The sequence below is a fragment of the Daphnia pulicaria genome, chromosome 8 (genome assembly GCF_021234035.1).
Source record: "Daphnia pulicaria isolate SC F1-1A chromosome 8, SC_F0-13Bv2, whole genome shotgun sequence".
Lineage (NCBI taxonomy): Eukaryota > Metazoa > Arthropoda > Branchiopoda > Diplostraca > Daphniidae > Daphnia > Daphnia pulicaria.
The window spans coordinates 12813725-12821249 of NC_060920.1; positions in this window are offsets into that span (position 1 = coordinate 12813725).

Here is a 7525-nt window from a genome sequence, read left to right on the forward strand (position 1 = left end):
CTCCGTGACTAAGTAACGATTTATATTCAACCCCAGGACCCACCAAAAGCTGCCAAAAAGGAAGAATAGAGATCAATTTGGTCCTACCTTTGTGCCAGGGAAATACAGCCAGGCATCTTCGTCAGTTGCTCCATCCATCCGCTGAAGAGTTAAATGACACCAGACGGGATAGGGTAAAAAGGGTGTCCTCGTGAATACACCCACATTCACATGGGCGTACACGAAGACATTTCAAGAAAGGGGGAAACAGAGAGATCCTTAACTCCATTGCCATCGGTAGTTTTTGCAATGAAATGGGATGCTTATTATCTAAATGAAAAATAAAAAATGGGTTACGAATAAATATTGACATAAACAACATGTCAGGATATGTTGAAAATGAGACTGGGTAAACTCTAATTATTAATAAATGGGTCAATTTAAGGTTTACATGTAATACACTGAATTGATGCAGGTAATGCAACAGTAAAATATTTAGCAGGTGCACTGGTGCAAGTCATGCAGGAATAATATTAACCAAAACATTACCTAAGCGGTAATGCTGAGATATTAGGTGATGACAGGTGAGACAGACAGACTAATGACAGACACAGCACAAGCAGAACTTGTGTGTCATGTTGTTACGATGGCCTCAAATCTGCACAAAAGAAAACTAGGTTATACATGGTGCAAACAAAATGCCATACATCGACAGGGGGCTTGTATGTGCTAGACAAGAGAAACTAACATTTCACACATGTAGAACAGGTTTAACTTTACAATTTTTAAAGCTCACATAACATCTTTGCATTTCTATTCTTAGTTTTATTTACCCGCCAAAAAACATCGAGTGGAGAGCATGGAGAGAGACCATCACACGAGACGATCACATTTTCGTAATTTGATTTGTTCTAATTTTTTTTTTAATTATTATTTCGTGCAGTCACGCACGTTTTCAAAAGAGTTATCGTTCAGTTTTTTTAATATTCTCAAACTTTGTTGGCATATGCTATACTTCATGGCCTCGCTCAACTCACAACTAACAACTCAAACTATGAAATGAAATCAGACTGCAGACGACACTTGTCCAATTCTATGGGGTGCGGAATATGGGGTGCGGAATGAACACTTTTTCCAAAAAAAATGTTCAATAATCGATTACCATATTTGATGTGAAAACAAATTGATAATCGATTTGAATATTGAAATCAAGTTGAAAATATATTCAAAAATTGAAAATCTTTTGAAAACGATTTCATAAATTGAAAATGATTTTGAAAAATGAAAATGATTTCGAAAAACTAAAATGAATTTGAAAAACTAAAATGATTTCGAAAAATGAAAACGAATTTGAAAAATGAAAATGAACTTGAAAAATGAAAATGAACTTGAATGTCCATACAATTTCGGGAGTGCGATATGACACCACCCTACTCTATCCCCAGCTCTCTCCGGATGCTATAGCCACCCCGAGACAACCGACTAGCCATTGATGGCTATGTCGCTGATTCCAGCCAGCTAGGCCGTCAGCGATACTGTCAGCCCTTGCCGGGCGGTGCTGGCCACCGCTGCCGCCACAACGGCCGCCGCTGAAGTCTCTCTCGACCGCAGGCCGAGTATTCTACACAAAAATAGATTACACGATCCAACGTGAAAAGTTTCATGTTCCTATACGACTACTTTTATTTGAGGCCGGCCATGAAAAAAAAAGCTTTTCTGTTGAAACGGACATGGGCAACATGACCATTTGGATCCTCTTCTTTGGCCTCCACCGCCATGTCCGCTGCCTCCATGATGGTAGAAAAGATAGACGTTGCGCCAATTTTTGGTGTTCAATCCGTCGCTGCAGCTGAGACAGAGCCATCCTTCCAATGAACTCTTCCTTGGAATGGCCCATTTTTATATAAATGCCGTAGAGTATCGGGTAGGTAACACTTCCGGCGCACGTGGACCACATGGCAAATTGACGTAGAGACAATAGAGAAGTCCAGCTCCCCAATCCGCTTAGATAGCGGATAATTTCCAGCAGGGCCAGCACCAACATGAGGATCCACGTCAACAAGAAGGCGTGTCCGCCTTCTTCTTCTCGTCGGATTGAACGGCAGACGAGTATCGCAGCAGTACAGGACGCATAGGCCTATCCAGCGAAACGTACCAGAACACTTCTTTCCGGGCAGTTGGCAGTTAGTGGAATGACGAGAACTTCGCGAGAACGTCATACCGAGGCGTGACTGGAACTTTTCTCAGGTGAAAGCCACCCATTCGGCCGTTCCGTCTTCATCGTTGCTGGGTAGGCTGTGTGTCATTTACTGCAGGAACATGAAACTTTTCACGTTGGATCGTGTAATCTATTTTTGTGTAGAATACTCGGCCTGCGGTCGAGAGAGACTTTAGCGGCTGCCGTTGTGGCGGCAGCGGTGGCCAGCACCGCCCGGCAAGGGCTGACAGTATCGCTGACGGCCTAGCTGGCTGGAATCAGCGACATAGCCATCAATGGCTAGTCGGTTGTCTCGGGGTGGCTATAGCATCCGGAGAGAGCTGGGGATAGAGTAGGGTGGTGTCATATCGTACTCCCGAAATTGTATGGATATTCAAGTTCATTTTCATTTTTCAAGTTCATTTTCATTTTTCAAATTCGTTTTCATTTTTCGAAATCATTTTAGTTTTTCAAATTCATTTTAGTTTTTCGAAATCATTTTCATTTTTCAAAATCATTTTCAATTTATGAAATCAATTTCAAAACATTTTCAATTTTTGAATTTATTTTCAACTTGGTTTCAATATTCAAATCGATTATCAATTTGTTTTCACATCAAATATGGTAATCGATTATTGAACATTTTTTTTGGAAAAAGTGTTCATTCCGCACCCCATACAATTCTTCGTCTTATTAATCAGCATGCTTACGATTAATGCGATATCGATTATCGATAGAAATAAAAAAATTCAAATAAATCAAACTCTCCCTTCAAAATCCAAACGACTCAAAACGATAACCGAATAAGTTGAGGGAATAAGTTTTAGTCGAAAATAATAACATTTCTTTTTGGTACCGTATATAATTCCCTGGTAAGACCCCTCGGCCCTAAATCAAAGCATAGTTGAATGCACAATTGCACATCCGTTTAAATCCCAGTTGACATACTTGGGCATTGTTTTCTAATGCTCGCAAAGAGGACATCAGTCAATATAGAGTACCTCCTGCCATCAAAATGTATATGAGGGTGAACGTGTTATATTCCGATCACGCTGGACGTTTCGCCAGCCGAACAGACGACAAAATCACGCTGACCCAGCTTGCATGTGATCGCTGCTGTGTTATATAGTCAACTTAGTCGCATCTTCACCGGACCGTATAGACACTCCTTTTCATTTTGGGCATGCAGCACCATAACCAGCAGCAGCATAACAGTAGCTCGCCGCTCTCCTCCTTTCATTTTGCATTGAACGCATCGCCCGGATGTCGTCCAGCGACGCTCTTTGTTCCGAGCGACATGCAGCACAGTCTATATATACGTAGGTGTAGCGCCTAATATGTAATAGAACGGCCGAGACTCCTACATCAAACAAAAGACGCTCATGCATGTCAACGATGGCATGCCCGAACTTGAGACAGTATTATATCATCAGTCAAGACCTCTTGCTGCTGACACTGATGTTTCGACTTCTATTTATTTTCAAAAGATGTTTATATTCCTTACTCGGCGTTTTACTCGGAAAATACATTTCAAAATGATTCAGACGACCGCGCGCCGAGACGAAATATAAATTCAAAGATTTTAGATTTATTCCCGTCCGCGTGAAATAACGTGAAAAATGATTCAATGATTAGTGAGGCGTGTCCCCCGCCTTTGCAGGAATCCTTCCAATAACGCCAGCAACTTTTGATCTAACCAGCATCAGCATAAAGGAAAGTTTGCATTTAAAATCAAAGTTCATTATATTAAAAAAGTTTCACGCAGGAAGAAAGAAAGCGAAAATTGCGCTGTGTGGATTCATCAAATAAACACAATGCTGTTATATTCACACGTCCCGCGTGATATAAGCCGAGATGCTCGACGTGGGCCAATCAGCAGCGGTGCGTATTAGAGTGGGTCGTCTATAAGTGCAGCAAACACGCGCTGCCATCATTCACAATCTTAGTTATTCACCGCGAATGAGATGAATTATTATTCACACCACGTCCAAGTCCTGTCTGCGTGTAAATCCAAGGTATAGCAACACAAGCAGTGCGTATCGCGTCGTCCTGTAAGGCTGCTGGGGTGGCTAAAAGCTCTTTTAATTCAGCAGAGAGGCTATATTAATTATGTATAATTACCAGCTGCACTCATATCCTATGATATATTCTCCCGAAGGCGAAGGTTAGTGTATAGGGACTCATTTCAATATTTATAAGGTCTTTATATGCTCTAAGATTTGTGATCTAGTTATCAATTCGCTTGTTCTACGTGTAGGAATGACATTAACAAGTGATTTCCCAGAAAATCTTCCCGAATTCTTTCAAAACTCGTCTTGATTATATCGCGGTTGAGGGTCGGATAATATCGCAAGTTTATATCTCATCACGAAACCGCAAGAAAACAAGTCCACCGCCCACCAGAGTGCTTGTATGTATATTACATTAAATACACGAACTGATTGTTCCGTTATAGATCCGCGATCCACTTTGATATGTGACACACTTATCCACTCAGCTCTCTCATATCTTTTACTTGGTTGGACGAAAAATGTATTTTCTGATTTATATATTTGTATAGGTTAACGAGTGTATATATAGATCAACAATGTATAGCTAGAGAATATAGAGATGAAAAAGAAATGTTAGATATACATAGAGTGTGTGTGTGTGTGTGTGCGTTCGCCAAAGAGATTTAATAGAATATTACGCAGTCCATCAAGTAGAAAGGAGCGCGCGTGTACATATATATAGTTCAAGAAGGAAGCGCTCATCGATCGCAACAGCATATAATATAATAGTACGTATATACTACACACATTTCGGAATCCGGTTGATGAAATCCGCGGAATTCTTATATGCACCTAAAAGCTCGCAGCATCTAATATGTAATAGGAAATGATTGCCTCTCTGAGCTGCTTAGTCTTGCACTGCTGTATACGTTTCCATTCCATACCCAAATAGATAAACGTATTTCTCTTATTATTAGGCAATTACATCATATGCAACTCTCGCTGGCTCGGCGATTCTCTTCTTAAATACACGAAATGAGCGATACGTCCTGTAGCGTGGGAAGGATAACTACACTAATATTACACAGGGTATAACGGCTTTCATTACCTAATCTAGGCTACTACATGTATATTATTAACGTTTATTGGAAGTTAAATATATCCGAGAGTACCGACTATCCGGTCTAAATAGTCGAGATTTTCAGCTAATTTGAGCTGATAGACAAACGCTGCTGGTCTTAACACTTTAACACGAAAACGCTATTAAACAAGGAATATAAGAGCACAGTGCTATATATATATATATAAAAGCGCTGGTGTATGTAGACTTTTGGAATTCTGGAGAATTCAGCACAAGACAGATGATCACACGCGAGTGATCTCTCCGGGGACATGGCAGAGAACAGCAGCAGCACAGTGACATTTTTCGTGCTGGAATCACCATTATTTTTCTTTTTTTTTTAGAAATGATTGACTTTTGTTTCGAGTTGATTTCAGTTATATTAGACATGCACATATGTATAATTTAGCGGTCTTATGACGTCAGCCGATAACGTGGTTATTTCTATATTCTCTACGCTGTTTTATCGAGATCATGTTAAATTTTAATAGAATATAGACAATTATAATAACAGATGTCCATATGCCGAGTATTGACTCATGCATTCGTAAATAAGCCTGCCGGTGGGTGAAGGGGTGGGGGTGAGAGTGATATATATTGGTTATGGTTGCTTGGATACCGAGTCAAGCTCAGCACTTGTATATACATACGCTATATGCGCTTGCTTCCTGTGATTTGTTTAAAAGTTTGCCGTTGGCTGTTTGCGCGGGTTGAAGGACAGCAGCAGAAGCCGGTTTCCATATAATGATGACAGGGCGCGGAATGAGTAATCGTCGAATGCGTTTAACCTGGTCAAATATAGTAGCTTAATCAGATTTTATTTTGCCTAGAGCTAAGTCACGCCATTAGACGCGGCTTTCCCATCAGCAGTTTTTAACAATCATTTCTTTAATAGTGTAGCTCATTGATCATATTCTTGGTTGGGGTTGTGCTGGCTGTTCTATCAAAGTCAATTGGACATGTGAATTAACTTGCCCAATTAAAGAATACACCAGTAGAAGTTTATATAAAGCAAAAGTCCAGCATGTTTTAATAGGCCTAGAACAATTTTTTTCTATGCCGGCGGGGAATTCGACACGTTTACATATTTCAGTAGATCATATTATAGAGATTTCTCAGAAAATTCTAGAGAATTCTTTTTCAAAGTTTGAAGGAATAAGAGAAGCTGGAATGGATCGAGACATTTTGAAGAGAGAATAACATTCCCGAGAATACAGAGTGCCATAAAATATTTCCAATTAATATAGGCTGCTACAGTGAAATATAATAAATCACGGCCATATTATATAATAGGGAAGATGTATGGCAGTTTATGGAGCACTTCTGTCGGCAGCAAGTAAATGTCGACATGGAGAATGTACAACTGCCGTCCGAATCCTGACAGCCAGCAGCTCCATTCCGGCTTTCCCGGCGACTGCACTTGGTGGCCCAGCTCACGTTTGATCCGTGTGCTGCCAATAAACCTTTGGAAATGATTCACGCAGATGTGAACTATAGCCATCTCGAAAATCTCTGACAATTACCAATGACCTTTTCATGCCCCGTATAAAGGCCGTTCAATCAGAACTAATTCTAAATTTACACTTTTGAATATTCGCGCCCTTCCAGTGTCAGTTCATGTCGGTTCAAAAGTTGATGATTTCAACTTTGATTAAAAAAAACAATACTTTTAGCAGAAACCCACGTTATATTCGACGAGTTGGCTATATATAATCCCATTCTATCCAGTAATGCATTCCCCGTGTACAGTACAGTGCTGGAGGGTTGGACTTTTGGTGTATAATAAGAGCGGGATCGATTCGACCACCAACGTTAACTTTTATATATAACATATACAGGGAAAAACTCCAGAACCGGAAGCGCATTTAGGTTTCAAGGAAAGCTGAGACTGCATATATGGGCTCCGTCCGTCGCTGTTACATGTACACATATATCCAATATCCACGCGCGCTGTTCAATTATTCGACGGGATATATTTTTTTTCTTACAAATTAGAACGCCACAAAAAACATAGACCACACAGTAGCTAGATAGGTACTGCATACTGCTAATATACATAACGGACTTGAACTACACCGAATAACTTTGGACTCGATTTGAAGAATCATTATCTTTTTTGGAAAAAGCATTTCACGACTTGCGGATGTCGAAAAAAAAAAAAACTGGAGTAAACACTGGGCTCCTATAAATTAGGGAGAGAATAATAACCTTGGTCGTAAACATGGTGGAATAAGGCCC